General features: G+C 38.3%; 1 non-coding gene across 1 annotated transcript in view; it reads right to left on the bottom strand.

Moving 5' to 3' along the window:
• The window catches only part of LOC618297 (high mobility group protein B2), a 36,874-nt gene that overhangs the window by 13,216 nt on the left and 574 nt on the right, over positions 1–23,084 (bottom strand). The window contains exon 2 of the transcript XR_003034486.2: positions 20,558–20,778. This is a non-coding gene — a transcript (high mobility group protein B2). The remainder of the gene's footprint in view (positions 1–20,557; positions 20,779–23,084) is intronic.

Genomic DNA, 23,084 nt, shown 5'->3' with positions numbered 1-23,084 from the left:
ATAAGTGAGGGTGTATAGTTGAACAAACCTATCATGTGGTCAGTCATTATTGACTTGAGGTTTTAATTCAGAAGACATTTGTTTTGTTCTAAATACAGTGTTTACAAAGCTTTGATACATTGGCAGGAAAGCACCCAGAGAGGAAAAATTGTATTATAATATTAATAAATATGTTGGAATAAACATAGCCTCTGGAGTATTTTTACCTAAATTTTAAAGTGCTCCTAGAATCAATAAATGGTGCTGGGATAACTGCATATGCATGTTTTTAAAAGAGAATGAAGTTAGACCCTTATTTTATACCAGATACAAAAATTAACTCAAAATGGATCATAGACCTAAATTTTCATGACCTTGGATTAAACAATGGTTTCTAGATGGGACTCAAAAGCTCTAGAGATAAAAGGAAAGAAAAAGATAAATTGGGTTTCATTAAGATTAAAAACTTTTTAATGGTAACTATATGAGATGATATGCTAATAAACTTAACTTTGGTAATAATATCACAATGTGTATATATATATATTTATATATAATCATCACTTTGTGCACCTTAAACATATACAGCTTTTATATTAAAATTTACAAATAAGGAAGATTTAAAACTTTTGGCTTTAGTGGAATCATCAAGAAAATGAAAAGACAATCCACAGAATGGGAGAAATTGCAGATCATATATCTGATAAGTGACTTTTCTCAGAATATAGAAAGAACTCATAATAAAAAAAAAAAAAAAAAAACCTTGAAAAAGCTTTTGGCAAAGTTCAACACCCATTTATGATAAAAAAAAATCTCCAGAAAGTGGGCATATAGGAAGTATACCTCAATATAATAAAGGCTATATATGACAAATCTACAGCTAACATTATACTCAGGATATTGGAGAAACATTTCCTCCAAGATCCACTCTTGCCATTTTTATTCAACATAGTTTTGAAAGTTCTAGCCATGGCAATCAGAGAAGAAAAAGAAATAAATGGAGTCCAAATTGGAAAAGAAGTAAAACTGTCAATGTTTGCAGATGACACGATATTATAGACAATCCTAATGAGGCTAAAAGGAAACTACTAGAGCTCATCCATGCATTTGGTTAAGTTGCAGGATACAAAATTAATACACAGAAATCTGTTGCACTACTATACATTAACAACAAAAAATCAGAAAAATAAATTAAATAAACAATCTCATTTACCATCACATCAAAAAGAATAAATTATCTAGGAATAAACCTACCTAAGGAGACAAAAGACCTGAAAACTATAAGATGCTGCTGAAAGAAATCAAAGATGACACAAAGAGATGGAAAGATATACCATGTTCTTAGACTGGAAGAATGAATATTGTCAAAATGACTATACAGCCCAAGGCAATCTATAGGTTCAATGCAATTCCTATCAAATTACCAATTGACATTTTTGATAGAACTAGAAGAAAAAAAATCTTAAAATTTGTATGGAGACACAAAAGACCCCAAATAGTCAAAGCAATCTTGAGAAAGAAAAACAAAGTTGGAGGAATCAGATTCCCTGACTTCAGACTATACTACAAAGCTATAGTCATCAAAACTGTATGATGCCATCATAAAAAGAGAAATATAGATCAATGGAACAGAATAGAAAGCCCAGAGATAAAACCACCCATCTATGGTCATCTAATCTATGACAAAGGAGGCAAGTATGTACATTGGAGAGAAGAGAGTCTCTTCAATAAGTGGTCCTGGGCAGGGAACTCTACTCAATATTATGTGGCAGCCTGGATGGAAGGAGAATTTTAGGGGGAGAATAGATACATGTATACATATGGCTGAGTCCTTTTGCCATGAACCTGAAATTGTCACAGCATTGTTAATTGGCTATACTTTAATATGAAATAAAATGTTAAAAAAAAAAAAAAGTGGTGCTGGGGATTTCCTTGGAAGTCCAGTGGTTACGACTCTCTTTTTCCAATGCAGGGGGTATGGGTTTAATCTCTGGTCAGGGAACTTAGATCCCACATACTGCAGTGCAGCCGGAAAAAAAAAAAAAAAAAGTGGTGCTGGGAAAATGAGACAACTACATGTAAAAGGATGAAATTACAACACTCTCTAATACCGAGCACAAAAATAAACTCAAAATGTATTAAAGACCTATGTAAGGCTGGACACTGTTTGACATAAATCACACCAAGACCTTTTTCAAGCAGTCTCCTAGAATAAGGGAAATAAAAACAAAAATAAACAAATGGGACCTAACTAAACTCAAAAGCTCTTGAACAGCCAAGGAAACCATCAGATCAGATCAGTCACTCAGTCATGTCCGACTCTTTGCGACTCCATGAATCGCGGCACGCCAGGCCTCCCTGTCCATCATCAACTCCCAGAGTTCACTCAGACTCATGTCCATCAAGTCAGTGATGCCATCCAGCCATCTCATCCTCTGTCATCCCCTTCTCCTCCTGCCCCCAATCCCTCCCAGCATCAGAGTCTTTTCCAATGAGTCAACTCTTCGCATGAGGTGGCCAAAGTACTGGAGTTTCAGCTTTAGCATCATTCCTTCCAAAGAAATCCCAGGGCTGATCTCCTTCAGAATGGACTGGTTGGATCTCCTTGCAGTCCAAGGGACTCTCAAGAGTCTTCTCCAACACCACAGTTCAAAAGCATCAATTCTTCGGCACTCTTCACAGTCCAACTCTCACATCCATACATGACCACAAGAAAAACCATAGCCTTGACTAGACAAACCTTTGTTGGCAAAGGAATGTCTCTGCTTTTGAATATGCTATCTAGGTTGGTCATAACTTTCCTTCCAAGGAGTAAGCATCTTTTAATTTCATGGCTGCAAGGAAACCATAGACAAAACAAAAAGACAACCCACAGAATAGGAGAAATATTTGCAAATGATGCAACCAATAAGGGATTAGTCTCCAAAATTTACAAACAGTTCATGAGGCTCAATACAAAAATCAAACAACCCAATCAAAAAATGGGCAGAAGACCTAAATAGACATTTATCCAAAAAAGATATACAGATAGCCAAGAGAACACATGAAAAGTTGCTTAACATTGCTAATTATTAGAGAAATGTAAATCAAAACTACAATGAGATATTACCTCATACCAGTCAGAATGACCATCATCAAAAAATCTGCAAACAAAATGCTGGAGAGAGTGTGGAGAAAAGAGAACCCTCCTACACTGTTGGTGAGAAGATAAATTGGTACAACCACTATGGAGAATAGTATGGAGATTCCTTAGAAAACTAAAAATAGACCTACCATATGATCCACTAATTCTAGTCCTGGGCATATATCCAGAGAAAAATGAGGTTTGAAAGAATACATGCACCTCAATGTTCATTGTAGCGCTGTTTACAAAAACCAAGACATGAAAGCAACCTGAATGTCCATCAACAGATGAATGGATAAAGAAGATGTGGTACATATATACAATGGAATATTACTCAGCCATTAAAAAGCATGAAACAATGCCATTTGCAGCAACATGGATGAACCTGGAGATTATCATAAGTGAAGTAAGTCAGAAAGAAAAAACAAATATCATATGATAATGCTTATATGAAGAATCTTAAAAAATGATACAAATGAACTTATTTACAAAACAGAAACAGACTCACAAATTTAGAGAATAATCTTATGGTTACCACTGGAGAAGAATGGTGGGGGACAGATTGGGAGTTCGGGATTGACATGTACACACTACTATATTTAAGATAGATAGCCAACAAGAACTGACTCTATAGCACAGGAAAATCTGCTCAATATTCTATAAAAACCTAAATGGGAAAAGCATTTGAAAAAGAATAGATAGGTACAACTGAATCACTCTGCTGTATACCTGAAACTAACATAATATTTTTTATTATTTTTTTTGAAGGATAATTGTGTTACAGAATTTTGTTGTTTTCTGTCAAACCTCAAAATGAATCAGCCATAGGTATACATATATCCCCTCCCTTTTGAACCTCCCTCCCATCTCCCTCCCCATCCCACCCCTCTAGGTTGATACAGAGCCCCTGTTTGAGTTTCCTGAGCCATACAGCAAATTCCCATTGGCTATCTATTTTACATATGGTAATGTAATTCAAACTAACATAATATTCTTAATCAACTATGCTCCAATATAAAATTAAAAAAGAATCTTACTGACCAATAAATGTCTAATCTGAAAAGCTAAAAATAAAGATAACTCAATTTTAAAATGGAGAAAGGATTTGAATAGATATTTCTCCAAAGAAGATATCCAAATGTCCAATAAGCATTTGAACAAGTGAACATTATTAATCATTAGGGAAATGCAAATCAAAACCATAATGAGATACTACATCAAAACCATGAGAAAGAGTATAATCAAAATGACAATGACGAGTGCTGCCAAGATTGTGAATAAACTGGAACCCTCAAACATTGCTGATGGGAATGTAAAACGGTACTACACTTTAGAAACAGTTTGATAGTTCCTCAAAAAGTTAAATAAAGAGTTACTACTTGAGTCAACAAATCCACCCCTACAGAATCCACTCCTAGTTATATCCCAAAAGAAATGGAGACATAAATCCACATAAATGTATAACACACAAAAAGTGAAAAACAACCCAAATGAGCATCAACTGATGAATGGATAAACACAATGTGTTGTGCTCAAGCAATGTTATATTTCTGACCATAAAATGGTAGAAAGTATTGATACATGTTATAACATGGATGAACCTTGAAAAGGCTATGCCAAGGGAAAGAAGTCAGACCAAAAACCATACGCTGTATGACTCCATTTGTATGAAAAGTCTAAAATAGGTAAATCTTAGAGAGAGTACTTGGAGAAAGTAGATTAGTGGTTCCCAGGGCCTGGTGGAAGGGGAAATGGGAGTGACTGCTAATGGGTATTGGGTTTCTTTTTGGAGTGATGCAAATATTCTGAAATTAGCGTGATAGTTGCAAAACTGTGACTATACTAAAAACTTGTGAACTGTACACTTTAAAACAGTAACCTTTATGGTATGAGATAGGTATATGAAGTCCCCACACTTTAAGGTAAAGAAATTATGGTTTAAAAAGGTTGAGAACTTTAAGACTGATTCAACCCATAGGTCTCAAAATGTAGTCTGCAAGTCACCAGCGTCAACATCACCTGGCAACTTGTTAGCGAAGCACGTTCTTAGGTTACATGCAGGTCAAATGAGTCAGAACCCCCGGAGGCTGGGTTCAGGACTCTGTTTTAACAAGCCCTGCAGGTGATTCTGATGAATACTCAGGTTTGAAAGCCACTGGGTTAGTTACAATTTTAAGGCCTCATTGCTCTTCCTCCACTCACCAGATTCGTAAACTTTGGCAAGTTTCTTGACCTTCCTGTGCCTCAAATTATTCATCTGGAGAAATGGTTCCTAACAAAGTTATTATGAGGATAAAATATTTAAATACAAGTAATGTGCTTGGAAGACAGCTTGCCACTTAATGAGTTGAATACTCAGTAAGAATCAGCTATTATTCTATCAATCAAATGCAGATCCCCTAATTTGGGGGAATTGAGCCACATATATGTTTTAATTTTCTAGCAGCCACATAAAAAGGTAAAAACAAAATAATAATTTATTTCACCCAACGTATTAAAAATATTAGCGTTTCAACAAGCAATCAATGTAAAAAATGTTTAAGATAGTTTACATTCTCTTTTTAGAGTCAACGAAATCCAGTGTATTTTATACTTAGAGAACTTTTCCATACAGACTAGCCACATTTCAATTGCTCAGTAGTCACTTGTGGCTGGCGACTATCATACTGGAAAATACCACTCTGACACAAATGCTGAGCTGTTTACTCTCTCTAAAGTTCCTGTGCCTTCAGCACATAGTCTCTGCCCAAGGATTTTCGAGGAATGGATGGCCAGATGGGCACAGGTCAAGACATGGTGTTCCTAACCATGTCTCATCTTAACAGGTGATGCTGGTTACAGACAAGCCTTCAACACATGCTTTTTGCCCAATGTGGGCACAATAAAGGACAGAAATGGTAGAGACCTTGTAAATGTAGAAGAGATCAAGAAGAGATGGGAAGAATACACAGAAGAACTGTTCAAAAAAGATCTTAATGAACTGGATAACTATGATGGTGTGGTCAGTCACCCAGAGCCAGACATTCTGGAGTATGAAGTCAAGTGGGCCTTAAAAAGCACTGCTGTCAACAAAGCTAGTGGATGTGTTGGAATTCCAGGAGAGCTATTCAAAACCCTAGAAAATGGTGTTATCACAGTGTTGCACTCAATATGTCAGCAAATCTGGAAGACCCAGCAGCGGGTCTTTTACACTTGACTGGAAAAGGTAAATCCTCATCCTAATTCCCAAGAAGAGTAATACTAAAGAATGTTCAATACATCAGACAGTTGTACTCATCTCCCATGCTAGTAAGATCATGCTTAAAAGATTCCAGACTAGGCATCAGCATTATGTGAACCAAGAACTTCCAGATGTCCAAGCTGGGTTTAGAAAAGGCAGAGGAACCAGAGATCAAATTGCCAACATTTGTTGAATCATGGGCTTCCCTGGTGGCTCAAAGGTTAAAGCATCTGCCTGCAATGTGGGAGACCTAGGATTGATCCCTGGGTCAGGAAGACTCCTGGAGAAGGAAATGGCAACCCACTCCAGTATTCTTGCCTGGAGAATCCCATGAACAGAGGAGCCTGGTGGGCTACAGTCCACGGGGTCGCAAAGAGTCAGACATGACTGAGCGAGCGACTTGACTTGACTTAACTTAGAGAAAGCAAGAGAATTCCAGAAAAAAATCTTCCTCTGTTTCATAAACCATGCTAAAGCCTTTGACTATGTGGATCATAACAAACTGTGGAAAGCTCTTAAAGACATGGAATACCAGACCATCTTACCTATCTCCTGAGAAACCTGTATGTGAGTCAAGAAGCAACAGTTAGAACCCTGTATGGAACAATTGATTGGCTCAGGATTGAAAAGGATCATGACAGGGTTGTCTGTTGTCACCCTGTTTATTTAACCTATAGCACATCCTGAGAAATGCTGGGCTGGATGAATTACAAGCTGGAATCTAGATAGGTGGGAGAAATCAACAATCTCAGATATGTGGAAGATACCACTCTAATGGCCGAAAGCAAAGAGGAACTAAAGAACCTCCTGATGAGGGTGAAAGAGGAGAGTGAAAAAGTGGGCTTAAAACCAAATATTAAAAAAACTAAGATCATGGCATCCAGCCCTGTTACTTCATGGCAAATAGAAGGGGAACAAGTGGAAATAGTGACAGCTTTCCTCTTCTTGAACTCTAAAATCACTGTGGATGGTGACTGCAGCCATAAAATCAGAAGACGATTCCTTCTTGACAAGCTATGACAAACCTAGACAGTGTGTTGAAAAGCACAGACATTACTCTGCCTACAAAGGTCTGTAGAGTCAAGACCATGGTCTTCCCAGTGGTCATGTACAGTTGTGAGAACTGGACCATAAAGAAGACAGAAAGCCAAAGAATTGATGCTTTCAAACTGTGGTGCTGGGGAAGACTCCTAAGAGTCCCTTGGACAGCAAGGAGATCAAACCAGTCAATCTTAAAGGAAATCAACCCTGAATACTCATTGGAAGGACTGATGTGAAGTTGAAGCTCCAGGATTTTGGTCACCTGATGCAAACAGCTGACTCATTGGAAAAGTCCCTGAAGCTGGGAAAGATTGAGGGCAGAAGGAGAAGAGGGTGTCAGAGGATGAGATGGCTGGATGGCATCACCGATGCAATGGACTTGAACTTGGGAAAACTTCAGGAGATGGTGAGGGACAGGGAGGCCTGCCATGCTGCAGTCCATGGGGTCCCAAAGAGTTGGACACAACTGGGTGACTCAATAACAATGACAACAAGTTCTCAACTACATATTATTATACAAGAATGATCATGTAAACTGCCTGAGGAGAATCTTAATACAGTGGCAGATTACAGCTTTTTGTATGTTATTTGCTGTGGTATTCACAGGGTCTAGAAAACTTGCCGGGCACAGAGCAGACACTCAACAGATTTTTTTTTTTTAAATAAGTGAACAATGCTTTTCTAACTTAACCTCTTAATTTTATTACCATTTTTTCAAATATCTGAAAACATCTAATAATTCCTTTAATATTGCCCTTACTTCTCACAAAGCAGATCCATTTTTGTCTTCTAAATTGATTTTTAAGCTCTTATTTTAAAATATTTATCAAGCCCCTAGTAAAGATCAGGTTTCTTAGAGTATGAGCCCATAACAGAATTGCTGATATTAGGAGTTTATTTTCCATGACAGAATACATATTTCATATATGTACAGACATCATACAAAAATTACAAACAAAATTTTGTTTGGATTTTTCTATTGCTGGCCTAAGAATAAATGGAAGCAAGGAAGCAAATGTCTTAGAGTTTCAATATTGATGAGCGTTCCTTATTCTTAGTATAATCTAGGACATATTTATTGGAGAAGGAAATGGCAACCCACTCCAGTGTTCTTGCCTGGAGAATCCCAGGGACGCGGGAGCCTGGTGGGCTGCCGTCTACGGGGTCGCACAGAGTCAGACACGACTGAAGCGACTAAGTGAGCGAGTGAGCGAGGACACATTTACACATTAAGGGCCCACACCACTGGATAATGCTGACGTTATTAAAACATACAGACTGAAGGAGCATGAAGAAACACTGTTGATGTTGGGGTGGAGTGGTTTCCCAGAGAGACCGGTATCTGCTTTGAATTAGTTTCTTCTCTGAGTTCCTAGGAGTCCTGAAGCAAGATGGTATGTGAAGTTTACTCAGAGTAAAAGATGAGGTCCTAAAAACAACCTATAAGGCCTCCCAGACCTCTCTGTAGTAATATTCCTTAAGCTCACTCCCCTCCAGCCACACTGGCTTTCTTCCTGCTACTCAGACACACCAGGTTTGCTTCAACCTTCCTCCTGTGCTTTAGGTTCCCTTGGACTGTATTGCTCTTCCCCCAGTATACATTGGGCTACCTCCTTTTCTTCCTTCAAGTCTTGTTCTGATGTATTTCCTTTACAAGTTTTACCCGAATGTACACATTGAATACAGTAAGCACCTGGATTCCACCTCTGCCGCTCATTTTCCTTACATTTCATCCCCCTTAGATTCCTTACATTTCATCCTCCTTACATTTCACCAACCTAGCAACCTTAAACTGATTATCAGTATGTTGTTCATTGTTCCACACACTACTATGTTTAATAAAAGCCACAGGAGCAGAGATCTCGGTTTTTTTGTTGTTGTTCACTGATGTACTCTATCCTAGAGCAGTGGCTAGCCTATATAGTAGGGGCTCATATCCTTGTAGAATGAGTAAATGAATTAGTTCACTCATAGACCAGGCTCTGTAATAGATTTCCTTTTCAATTTTTGAGATTTCTCTAGCATTAAGATCAGCTGGGAGGTTTTGTGAGCCTGTCTGAAAAGTTGAACTCTCCCAATCTGTTGGCTGGGCTTGCTCACTGAAGGGTCCTGTCTCTGGAATTTTTTCTGTTGGGCAAATTGCCAGAGCCTGAATTTGTCCACCTTGGGATATGATGCAAGATTTAGGTTCTTTTTTTTTCTTTTTCTTTTTGGATGGGCCTGTTTCAATTTTGACTGACTTTACTGTTTTGCCTGGGGCTTTATTCTTTTATTGAGTTTTATTTTTCTGTGTTGATCAAGCAATTTAGCAACTATTCTTCTCAGAGCTATGGAATAGTAGAAATTAGAGATGGAAAAGAACTCACAGTTGATCCAGTCTATCCCCCTTGCCATTGAAGTCTTGCTTACCACAATACAATGTCCACGGCTTTGTTGAATGAGGTTTTAAATGTCCTCAGAGATTCCTTTGGGCGCCCACTCAACCAACCTAATACTCCTAACAATTAACAAAAATTCTCAATGTTTGTCTAAACTTTCCCTTTCATATTTTCATTTTATTTTTCCTATTGGTAGTCCAAGGTAGCAAGCCCTTTCTTTTTGGGGATTTTATACCTTTCAGAGAAGTGTAGACTTACATTTCTGCTCTGTTCCTTAGCCAATTGAATACATGTGTCCCTCCCTTAATCTTTTTATATTCTCTTTAATTGTATTTTTGCTCATTGAATTCCTTCAAACTCTTCATCTTAATTATTAGTATGTGTACTTTCACTGGTCATCCATTGAACTACTGTAACATAATGCTTCTCCTTCTGAAACCTGAAGACAAAGCACTTGCCATCTACCATGTGAAATTGCAAATATATACAATTCATTGCCGTAATCAACTAGGGTGTATTTATTCACTAGAATATTAAATAATTTCTGTGCGATGCTATTCACGTGACTTTAAAATTTGGATTGTAATTGTGTAATATCAGATATCTCATTGAAGCCCTTTGAACTTTTGTTTTTATGTCTGCAAAAGGAGAGAATATCTGCTTTAGCCTCCTTTGCTATAATCTTATAATAGTAAATATATAACTATAGGACTAGAAAGAGATCTTTCAGAGATAAAAAAGATTTCCCAGCTTTCAGACATAATCACACAGGTTAAATTATTTTCAATACTATGAAGTTCAAATGGCACTTTTTTTTTTCATTTGTTTACAGTAATTTATGCTAGATCAATGTATCTGTAACTAATTATACTAAAGTGAAAATTTTTTAAATTGCAAATGCCATGGACTGAGTTTTGTAAAATACAAAATCACAGGTTGGGTAAAGTAGTAATGTCAACTGCTCTAAAATTTTCAAATTTACACTTTCTGTTTTTATCTTGTCTCAGATGGGCACTGGTCCCTGGACCTCATTTTGAGTAGCCTTGATGAAGAATCAAGGCTAAACTCCTTACATTTAGATTCTGATACTTTTCAACATAAATATGTCTCTTCTGATGGTTAACATAATACTTGCTTTTACTATTCAGCTTGTCTGTTGCTTCCCTTCAAAGTCAACTTTTAAAAAATAGAAAAGTCAATTAATTATTTCCCCCAAACATCCAGTTATGTGTTTTCCATTTATTTGTGTTCACTTTTTCAACATGTAGTAATCCTGAATTTATTTCATAAAATCAAATATGAGTGAAAAATACTTTTAAGAAAGAAAAAAGCAATTTCTTGGCATTTATACCAGGTCATTGAGTTATAGGATGGTCTCCTGGTCACAAATGCAAGTAGCTTCATTTTCTGGAACTCTCACTAGTCTCTAGCAGTCCTGACCAAGGCCACACTGACAGTGGGCAGAAATCCATCAATCCAGGAAAGATTAAAAAACACTCTCACTTATTTCACCCTGTCTGGCACTCTGCCATCAATCTGTACCTTTTGGATTTAAGACACAGATTATATGTCAGCAATAACCAGAGTGGCTATTACATAAGCTGGTTATGGGATGCCATGTGCTTTCAACTGGCATCTTTTACAGTTTGGGTATAACAAAAATTTTGTTTTAGCACTCTTTTCTGAAATAAACTTCTCTTACTTTTAGTGGGTTTTAATTACTTTTAGAGGGAATTAAATAAAAATATACTAAACTATCATTTCTCCAGGGAACTAAAAAAATAAAATTTATGAGAAAACATGAAATGTGGGGAAATATTAAATACAGTAAACTCCACAAATGTAATGCATAAGTTAGACACTGAGCTTTTTAGGATCTAAGAATCTATTCCAAGAAAAAGAAAACTGAAATTTGAAGACTTATGAGCTTGTTTGAAAAACAGTAAAAAATAAGTTCCAGCTGGTCTGAGAACATAGGAAAGGTACAATACAGCACCAGGGTAAATAATAGCAGAGGATGAGTGAGGCATTGGCAGTGGAAAACTTTAAATACAGGACATCTTACACTTCTTTTTAAAGGGGTTTTTACAAATGTAAGGAAAAAGTACACACACACACACATAATATGTATCAATATCAGAAAAGTATATTAAAACAATGTATCAGATGAAGTTTTCTTTACACAGTTTTCCAAGAGCAAGCATATAGCTAATGTGGATTAATTACTAATGAATTTAATAAAGTGAACAGATTATTAGCTCTTAAAGCTAGTTATTTTGTTTTCAAATGTTCCAATGTACCAGATGTTTCATAAAAATAGTTTTCATTATTTAAAATGATTTATGAAGCTAGATGCCCAACTTTTATTTCTGTGTTAAAATTTAAGAGTTAAAAACCATTTAACAGACAAACAGAATTTGCAGTTCAGTTAGCAGTCACTGAATGTGAAAAGAGTTCTTAAAATGCTCCTCTTCACAGCCATTCTTGTTCCCATAGAAACCAATGTGAGATCCAGGAAAACAAGGTAAGTTCTAAAATAATCACCATTATAAATACCCATTATATAAATGTAAATACAGGCAATTGAAATGATTTAGATGATTTTGAAATTGCATATCATTTCCCAAACCATAATGATTCCTTCAGAGTGGTTCTTGTCTGTCATATAAATACAGCATTTACAAAATTTTAAAAATTCTTATGATTTACTTGTGAGACCATAATTGCCTTTTCAAACAAGTCTTGGGCATGCAAATATCAATTTTTTAACATGTATTTTGGTGCAGGATGGATCTTTTATTGGCTAGGCCTTTTTCTTTATGGCAGATTAAGTACTTATCATTACCAGCATTTGAATTTTACGTAATCATTTCTCTATTCATTATTAATTGCTCGACAATGAGATCTAGAGATTTTAGAGAGTTATTTTACAACTACGGTTTTTCACGTTTTTATTTGTCCAAGAATTTTGTCATGATAAAAGATCCAAGAAATCTTTTATTGGGATTGTAATTCTTCTCAAAGTCCAGAACCAATCCTTGAGTATAGACTACTCATAATATTAATGAAGATGCGAATGTTAGCTGTTCACAGAGATATACATCCCTCTAAGAAGAGCTAAGCCTCCTAGTGTTTAAGGAGCAAGAAAATTTCAGAGGAAAAGTCCCAAAAATGAGAAGCAAACACTTGAATTTAGTGTGGCTGTTGAAGGAGTTCTGGACATAACACCCTAAAATATACTGCTTTGGTATATTGATTTTAAGCTTGAAGGCACATGAAAAATGACAAGACAATGGAGAAGCTTTCTTTGAACTTTACCTGCCTAAAGACAAATCCTCCAGAAGGAACTCAACTGTCATAAATCTTCTCCCTAGGATTGACTCTCATCACCTGAGAAGAGACTAGATGTCCAATTCAAATCCAGACAAATTGTCACAAACTCTATCTCCCTTCTATTCTTCAAGAGCCCATTTATCATTCTTAAAAACCATTTACTCTCTCCTTGGTTGCCCATGTCCCCCACTTTCCCCTATTATAATAAGAGTATATAAGCTCTCAAATCTCAGTGCTTTTCGAGGTGTTCCTTTTTTTTTTCCTGTGATGCCCTGCTGCGTGTTATAATAAAAAATAATAAATGTGTTTATCTTTAATGCTACTAAGCTGCCTGTCATCAATTTATTTTATAGACTCAGCTATTGACCCTAGGAGAGTAGAGGGACCTTTTTTTTTTTTTTCTCTCCTACAAAGTTAAAGACAACACAACAAGTTATGGACAAGTCACACAGTATTGATAGCTGGATCAATTTGCAGAAACTCAGATATTTTACCTTACATTTCATTGAAACCCTTGATTCTTAAAAGGTGGTCCCCAAACCAGTAACACTGACATTGCCTGTGAGATTGTTAAAAATGTAGAATCTCAGGCCCTAGGCAGACAAGGTTAATATAGGCCTGAACACACATTAGAGTTTAGAAACACAGCCAGTCCCAAGTATTTGCTCCAGAAGAATTTAGTTTTATTCTAGTGGACTGATGGAAGCTACTGTCCAGGATGTAAATCTAAAAGGAGAAAGACCATGTCTGCAAGTGGCGTCTGCACAGCATGTAGCTCAGAGCAGAATCCATAAACAAAATTAAATAAGTCTGAGAAAAGAGAATGGAAATTATCTCTTTAGTTTTGAAACTGGCGAAACTCCTTAATTTTGAAAATTTCAAAAAATTTTTCAAGTTTTGTTTTTAAAAGAAAACATTCTCTTATTTTCACCCACTCCCCATAAGCCAAGCCATTAAAATATATTATGCATACAAATCAATTCAACATGGATTAAAGATTTAAATGTAAGACCTGAAGCTATACAAAACTCCTAGAAGAAAACATAGGGAAGAGCATCATGACATTGGTCTAGACAGTTTCTTGGATATCACGTCAAAAAACACAGCCAACAAAAGCAAAAATAGACAAGTGGTGCTACATTGAACTAAAAAATTCTGTACAGCAAAATAAACAGTAGAGTGAAATGGCAACCTACAGAATAGGAGGAAATACGTGCAAACTATATATAACTAACAAGGGGTGAGTCTCCAAAGCATACAAGGAACTCCTACAACTCAACAGCAAAAAAAAAAACCCCAAATAACCCAATTTAAAAATGGGCAAATGACTTGAGAAGACATTTCTCCAAAGAAGACATACAAAAGAGTGACAGGTGTGTGAAAAGGTTATCAACATAATAAATTATCAAGGAAATTAAAATCAAAACCACAACGAAATAGTCTCTCATATATGTCAAGATGGCTTTTATTTAAAAACCCTCAAAAAGTAACTTGTATTGACAAAGGTGTGAAGAAATTGTAACCTTTATATAATACTGGTGGGAATGTAAAAGTTGCAGCCACTCTGAAAAACAGAATGGAGATTTCTTTTAAAAATTACAAATAGAACTACTATATGATCCAGCAATCCCACCTGTGGACAGTTATCTGAAAGAATAAAAAATCAGGATCTGGAAAAGATAGCTGCACTTCCCGTTTACTGCATTAACCACAATAGCCAAGATATGGAAACAACCTAGATGTCTATTGATGAATGCAAGAATAAAGAAAGTGTAGCATATATGCACAATGGAATATTATTCAGCCTTTAAAAAGTTCTGCCATATTTGACAACATGGATGAATCAGGAAGATATTCATGCTAAGTGAAATAAAGTAGTCTTAGAAGGACAGACACTGAATGATTCCACTTATATGAGGTACCTAAAGTAGTCACACTCATGAAAACAGAGAATAGAAGGTGGTTGCCAGGAGCTGGGAGGAGAGGGAAATGAGGAACTGCTTTTCAATCACAAAATTTCAGTTATACAAAATAAGTAAGTTCTAGAGGTCTGCTGAATAACACTGTGGCAATAGTTAACAATACTATATTGTGCATTTAAAATTGTGTTAAGTGTTCCTACCACAGCAAATTAAACAAAAACACCCAACATAGATCACAGCAGGGTTCAGAGCTAGCTGCAAGTGCCCAGTGTTGTAACCCAGAGATATCCTCATCTTTATTTTCTAATATCTCATCCTTTCTACACTTCCCCTGCTTTATTTCCACGGCTGCAAGTGGTTTGGTTTGACCCACCTCCTTTCATATTTTTGTTTTCTCAGTTACATTTGCATTTATTACCAATGTACGTAAAATTTCGTATATTATGAATTTGGTGGGGAGAGGAAGGTCCTAAAGTTGTGCTTCATGGATTTATCTCATCTAGAACCCGCCTTCTGAAGACAGGGAGAAGCTGCAGCAAACGGTTGTGTTCTGGTGGTTGGAAAAGGCAGGTAAAAAGATAGCTACAACAAGGCAAAAAGTTCATTACTGAACTTTGATGTCAAACATGGATGCTGTTGGAAATAAACTTTTCTTCTAACCTTGAGGAGTTTTATGCATTGATGTAAGGTGGGAATCAGCATTATTCTCCTTTCTACTTCAAACTATTACTATTTATTGCCTATTTACCATATACCAGGCACTTTTCTCAGAGAAGGCGATGGCACCCCACTCCAGTACTCTTGCCTGGAAAATCCCATGGACGGAGGAGCCTGGTAGGCTGCAGTCCATGGGGTAGTGAAGAGTCGGACACGACTGAGAGACTTCCCTTTCACTTTTCACTTTCATGCATTGGAGAAGGAAATGACAACCCACTCCAGTGTTCTTGCTTGGAGAATCCCAGGGATGGGGGAGCCTGGTGGGCTGCTGTCTATGGGGCCGCACAGAGTCAGACATGACTGAAGCGACTTAGCAGCAGCAGCAGGCACTCTTCTGAGTATTCTATATGAAATAGATCATTTAATCCTTACAACAACCTTATGGGGAAGGTAATATATTACTCCCACTTCCAAGATGGGTAAACTGAGACTCAAGAAGGAAAATAATTTTCTAGGACCTCTCAACTGATAAGTAGCTGAATTTGAGTTTGGGTGACCTAACTTAGTAGCAGAACTAAGGGAGGGTGACCCTGGAGCCAAAGCTTTTTGCATACTTTGAACGGACATCATAGACTTGAGGTGTATGTCGGCCTCTTCAGTTCTTCATGGCTGGTCAACTAGCTGTTATTTCCTAAAATCAAAAAGAAAGTGCCTTTGAAATCGGTCCTTCCTTTAGATATCAGCCATTTGATGATCCCTCACCTGGAAAGAAATACAGAAAGGACAATCTTGATGATCCATTCTGTCTCATTACTGGTCAACTCCACAGCTTAAGCATTCATGTATTTTTGATTTAAGTTTTATGTGCATTCCATTTGCTTCTCCAGTGGACCACATTTTGTCAGAACTCTCCACCATGACCTGTCCATCTTGGGTGAGACAGACTGAAAACCACAATCACAGAAAACTAACCAATCAGATCACATGGACCACAGCCTTGTCTAACTCAATGAAACCATGAGTCTCATCTCATTCTCTCCAAATTTCCTAAATTGTTGGTCATGTGCTGAATATGTTAGCTTCTTCTGCTATTAGTCAATTTCTGGTTCCAAGCGATTTAATCACTATCTAAGGATCAGTTTGGTGTTCCAGTCATATAATGTCACGGTGGAAAGACACTATCACTTAAGCCAACTCACACTTATTATGAAATTCCTAAAGATGACATATCCAAGAAGATGAAAGATATTATTTTGTACTCATTTCTCAGCACTCACTTCTTCTGAAAGATTTCCTTGGCCTTGTTGAGGTCCCCAGAACAAGCCACCAAGCTGTGTTGCCCTGTCTTCCCAACTCGGCCCCATCTCATCCAAACACTGAAGTTTCTCTGGGCATCATCTTCTAACAGCTGAATCAGATTAATACTTGCTGTAGAACTGGAGATAGGTCTGATTTAGCATGACATCATAGACACCATTTCCTTCACAGTATACATGGGCCTTTCCCACGCTGGCTGTGCACTCTGGGTCCACCAGAGCTTTGCCCTTTAACAGCAAGCTCTTCACAGACTCTTATCTGTCTTAAGTCCTGTCATTACCTGCCTTTCCTTCAGCCACAGGCTCCTTTTTCATTCTGTGACATTTTCGAATTTTCTTTGCAGGAGGAGGGTCTTCTGTAATTGTTTTGCCATTATTAACTCTTTCAGCTTGTGATCTGCCAACCAGCAGTCCTCCTCAGCTGAGCTGCCGTGGATCATACAGTGGAAGTAAGAAATAGATTCAAGGGATTTGATCTGATACACACAGAGTGCCTGAAGAAGTATGGACAGAGGTTCGTGACATTGTACAGAAGAAAGGGATCAAGATCATCCCCAAGAAAAAGAAATGCAAAAAAGCAAAATGGCTGTCTAAGGAGACCTTAAAAATAGCTGTGTAAAGAAAAGAAGCGAAAAGCAAAGGAAAAGGAAAGATATACCTATTTGAATGCAGAGTTCCAAAGAATAGCAAGGAGACATAAGAAAGCCTTCCTCAGTGATCAATGCAAAGAAATAGAGGAAAACAATAGAATGTGAAAGACTAGAGATCTCTTCAAGAAAATTAGAGCTACCAAGGGAACATTCCATGCAAAGATGGGCTCAATAAAGGACAGAAATGGTATGGACCTAACAGAAACAGAAGATATTAAGAAGAGGTGGCAAGAATACATAGAAGAACTATACAAAAAAGATCTTCATGATCCAGATAATCACGATGGTGTGATCACTCACCTAGAGCCAGACATCTTGGAGTGCAAAGTCAAGTGGGCCTTAGGAAGCATCACTAAGAACAAAGCTAGTGGAGGTGATGGAATTCCGGTTGAGCTACTTCAAATCCTAAAAGATGATGCTGTGAAAGTGCTGCACTCAATATGCTAGCAAATTTGGAAAACTCAGCAGTGGCCACAGGACTGGAAAAGGTCACTTTTCACTCCAATCCCAAATAAAGGCCATGTCAAAGAATGCTCAAACTACCACACAACTGCACTCATCTCACACATTAGTAATGCTCAAAATTCTCCAAGCCAGGCTTCAACAGTACATGAACCGTGAAATTCCAGATGTTCAAGCTGGTTTTAGAAAAGGCAGAAAAACCAAAGATCAAATTGCCAACATCCTTTGGATTATCAAAAAAGCAAGAGAGTTCCAGAAAAACATCTCTTTCTGCTTTTTTGACTATGCCAAAGCATAGTGTGTGATCCACTGTGGGAAACTGTGGAAATTCTGAAAGAGATGGGAATACCAGATTACCTGACCTGCCTCTTGAGAAATCTGTATGCAGGTCAGGAAGCAACAGTTGGAACTACTGGCTTAAAGCTCAACATTCAGAAAACTAAGATCATGGCATCTGGTCCTGTCACTTCATGGCAAATACATGTGGAAACAGTGGAAACAGTAACAGACTTTGTTTTTTGGGGCTCCAAAGTCACTGCAGATGGTGACTGCAGCCATGAAATTAAAAGATGCTTACTCCTTGGAAGAAAAGTTATGACCAGCCTAGATGGCATATTAAAAGGCAGAGACATTACTTTGCCAACAAAAGTCCATCTAGTCAACGCTGTGATTTTTTTGGTAGTCATGTATGGATGTGAGAGTTAGACTATAAGGTAAGCTGAGTGCTGAAGAACTGATGCTTTTGAACTGTGGTGTTGGAGAAGACTCTTGAGAGTCCCTTGGACTGCAAGGAGATCCAATCAGTCCATCCCAAAGGAAATCAGTCCTGAATATTCATTGGAAGGACTGATGTTGAAGCTGAAACTCCAATACTTTGGCCACCAGATGCAAAGAATGGACTCACTGGAAAAGACCTTGATGCCTGGGAAAGATTGAAGGCGGGAGGAGAAGGGGACGACAGAGGATGAGATGGTTGGACAGCATCACCGATGCGATGGATGTGAGTTTGAGTAGGCTCTGGGAGTTGGTGATGGACAGGAAGGCCTGGCATGCTGCAGTCCATGGGATCGCAAAGAGTGAGACATGACTGAGCAACTGAACTGAACTAACTGAACTGAATGGGCAGGAACTTTAGGTTTCATTTGCTTGAGATAAAGGGAATCATCTACTGTAAAACCTGCTTCTGACTTGACTTTCTGTGAAGTTAAATGTAATCAACTAATTACAGATATTGTTGCTGCTGCTGCTAAGTTGCTTCAGTCGTGTCCGACTCTGTGCGACCCCATAGACAGCAGCCCACTAGGCTCCTCTGTCCCTGAGATTCTCCAGGCAAGAACACTGGAGTGGGTTGCCATGTCCTTCTCCAATGCATGAAAGTGAAAAGTGAAAGTGAAAAGTGAAAGTGAAGTCGCTCAGTGGTGTCTGACTCTTAGCAACCCCATGGACTGCAGCCCACCAGGCTCCTCAATCCATGGGATTTTCCAGGCAAGAGTACTGGAGTGGGTTGTCATTGCCTTCTCCACAGATATTGTTACCAAAACACAAGTCCATGTGCTTGACACACAGTGAGGCCAAACAATACCTTTAATAATATTAATGGTTTTGCAGTAACATTTGCCTGGAAAAGCATAGGTAATAACAGCCCACAGTAGTGCCCACCTGGAACAGAGAAAGGTATACTGAGGGCCCTGGAAGTAGACGGGTGGCCCATGCCTTAAAAACCCCAAACTTAGAAAAGGTTGGGGAGGGTGTGATGAGTTGCTGCAAACTTCCTGGTGTCAGAACCTGGGTACTTGAGGTCAGGTAATGGTCAGGTATTTTGCATGTTTGCTCAGCTGCTCAGTCATGTCTGAGTCTTTGTGACCCTGTGAACTGTAACCCACCAGGCTCCTCTGTCCATGGGATTTCCCAGGCAAGAATACTGGACTGGGTTCCAATTCCTTCTTTAGCAGATGTTCCCAACCCAAGGATCGAACCAGCATCTGGTCAGGTAACATGTTCCTGCCAATCTCCACCAAACAAATGTTATTTTCTGTTCTGACAACAAGGGCCAGGTCCCCAGACACAACGTTCACCCTCCAAAGTCCACGCCTGGCTGAGAGGAGGCAGATCTCAGTTGGCAGCTCCCTCAGGGCCAAGTCCCCAGGACCCACCCAGCCATCATTGCTGAGGGAGCCAGGTACCCAGGACCCAACTGGTCCTTGGCCTCCTCAGGCTGCCCAGAGGGCAGGGGCTGGGCCCACAAACCAGATCCCAGGCAGACAGCTCCCGCCATTCGGTTACAGAGGCAGGAACAGGGAAGAGGTTCACCACTGCCTCAAGGCCTGGGCCTGGCCAGTGGGTGGCCTCGGTGAGGGCTCTGGAGACCTGCAGGACACAGCTTCAGTCTGTTCCCTGGGCCCCCCAGGTCAGCTGCCAGCCATAAGCCATGTGAGCTGGAGAGTCCCTGGGAGACAGCCAGGAGCCACCTCTTACCTCACACTTCCAATCCACCACTCCACCAGCCAAGTGGAACGGCCTCATTAACGGTCGCTCAGTGACAGTTGCTCGTTTCAGGGAGGCGCCCACTGTGGTGCCTGACCAATGGCTGAGCGCTGCTAACAGTCGTGTGGGTAACTGTTGCCAGGTAACTGCGGCAGACACAGCAACAGCCTGCGCTGGTGGCGGTACCTGGCCCTCCTCTATGATAACATCATCTGATGTGTAGGTAAAGGCATAGTTTTAACTGTTAATACGATGCTTCTCATTAGAGTTGTGAAGGGTTTCCCCTCCAGAGAGCTGAGTCAATGCTAAGGGTTGTTTTCTTCTTCATTCTACTGCTTGCCCTCTGCAAGTCTACCTGCATTTTATGTTTCTGCCATTTTCCTACGTGTGTATGCTTAGTAGTGGTAGAAAGAAATGATTCCAGGGGTTCTTGTGTCAACTGTCGACCTCTTCACACATTGAGATAGTTTGTTTCCTATCCTATGAAAACCCTTTAGCACTTCACCACTTCTTAGCACTGTGAGTTTGGCCACATCACAACCTCTCTGTGCCTCAATTCCTATAAGCATAAAAGGGATTTTTTTCTACTTACTTCATAGGGCAGTTGTGAGGACAATTCAGTGAGTAAATACACAGATAAGACTTTGCACAGTACTTGATATTTGTTGAAATCTGAAAGTGTCAGTTGCTCAGTCTTGTGTAACTCTTTGCAACTCTATGGACTATAGGCCACCAAGCCCCTCTGTCCACGGCATTTCTCAGGCAAGAATACTGGAGTGGGTTGCCATTTCTTTCACCAGGGGATCTTCCTGACCCAGGAATTGAACCCAGGTCTCCTGTATTGCAGGCAGATTCTTTACCATCTGAGCCACCAGGGAATACTTGTTAGCTATTATTATTTTATTATTATTAATATAATTGACTTGTGGAGGACCTGACTTACTTGCAAAATATCACCAAGATATCATCTAAGAAACAAAACCCACAGTCTGAGACTTTTAGGGTTGGTATGGAGAATCTGAGGTATTTAAAATGTACTTCAAAGAAACCAAGTGATTTGCCTAAACTCCTGTTTAGTAGGAATTGGTCCATCAAACACATATTCTCATGTGTTCAATTTAACTAAGTAATAATGCTGCTTATACCTTATTAATAGCTACCATTTCCCAAAGTTTTTCCATATGCCATAACCATTAAAATAAGAAGTTGTTCATTGTGCCACATGCCATGATGACTAAAATGAAAAGTTATTTCAGTGGTTCCAGCATTCTGGATTTAATGAATCAGTACATTTTTTTAAATTGGAGATTTAATGTAGGGTTGTTTTTTAAAAATTAATTCCTTTAAATTGAATATATTCTATTTTAGGAGAGAATCATCCTATGTCACTCATCAGTTTTTCTCTGGTTAAAAACTGATATAAATGTCATGATATATCAGATTAAATAATAGGTCCAGCAACTAGAAACTCTTGACTTCTTGGTCAAAAAATTTATAGCACTTCAAAAATGTAGATAGATATACATCCTATAACACAAAGTTCACCGTTTTGAAGTGTACACTTCAGTGGATTTCAGTACATTCACTATCCTGCAACCATTATTACTATCCAGTGTGGACTTTTATCACTCCACAAAGAAACCTTCCTCCTATCAGCAGTTAGTCCCAAATCTCCCTTATCTATCTCTTAGTAGTCATTAATGTTTCTATCTCTTCAGATATGTCCTTTGGAATATCTTTTATCTATGCACAAAATGGCTGTCTCAGATATATGATCTGGTTTTCATTCTTTGCTGCTTAAATGAAACTGCCTGCCCAAAACTTCGCCTTGGTGTGTGGGTTACCAGGGGCATGTGTAATATGTATAACCGAGGGTACAATAGAGAGTATGAAATTCTAAGAGACCTCACTGTCTACATTTACTTCCACTTTTAAATTTTCCTCATCTTTTCTTTCATTAATTTGGTATTTAGTTATATAACATGCCAAATTACATACACTTTGAACTTAATTTGAAGACAGCTAATGTTTTCAGTAATCAACACAAATAAAAACAGTATTATAAGAACCTATTAAAAAATTTACATCGAAGTCCCCAAATTCTGGTCCAAATTTGTGCTCTTATTTCATTGCTCCATTGTCTGTATGTGCATGCATTCTGTTCATTTCTCAATTTTATTTTAAAATAAAGATTCAAATGTATTACATTTCACTATGATTTACCTGTTTACATGTCTCTGAGTGGAATATGAACTCCTTGAAGGAAGGCCTCTATGTTTGATTTTCAGCACACTGCCTGGTACATCATGTAAAATAATGTTGAATGAAGGAATGTGACTTAAATACATAACAATACATCAAAACCTACAATAATACCCAATTATTAATAGGGTATTATAAAACAACTCCTCTATACTACTACCTGTGTTAGTTGCTTAGTTACATCCACTCTTTGCAACCTCATGGACTGTAGCCCACAGGCTCCTCTGTCCATAGAATTCTCCAGGCAAGAATACTG

This window comes from Bos taurus, chromosome 4 (assembly GCF_002263795.3).
Source record: "Bos taurus isolate L1 Dominette 01449 registration number 42190680 breed Hereford chromosome 4, ARS-UCD2.0, whole genome shotgun sequence".
NCBI classification, from domain to species: domain Eukaryota; kingdom Metazoa; phylum Chordata; class Mammalia; order Artiodactyla; family Bovidae; genus Bos; species Bos taurus.
This window is presented reverse-complemented; position numbering and strand designations above follow the sequence as displayed.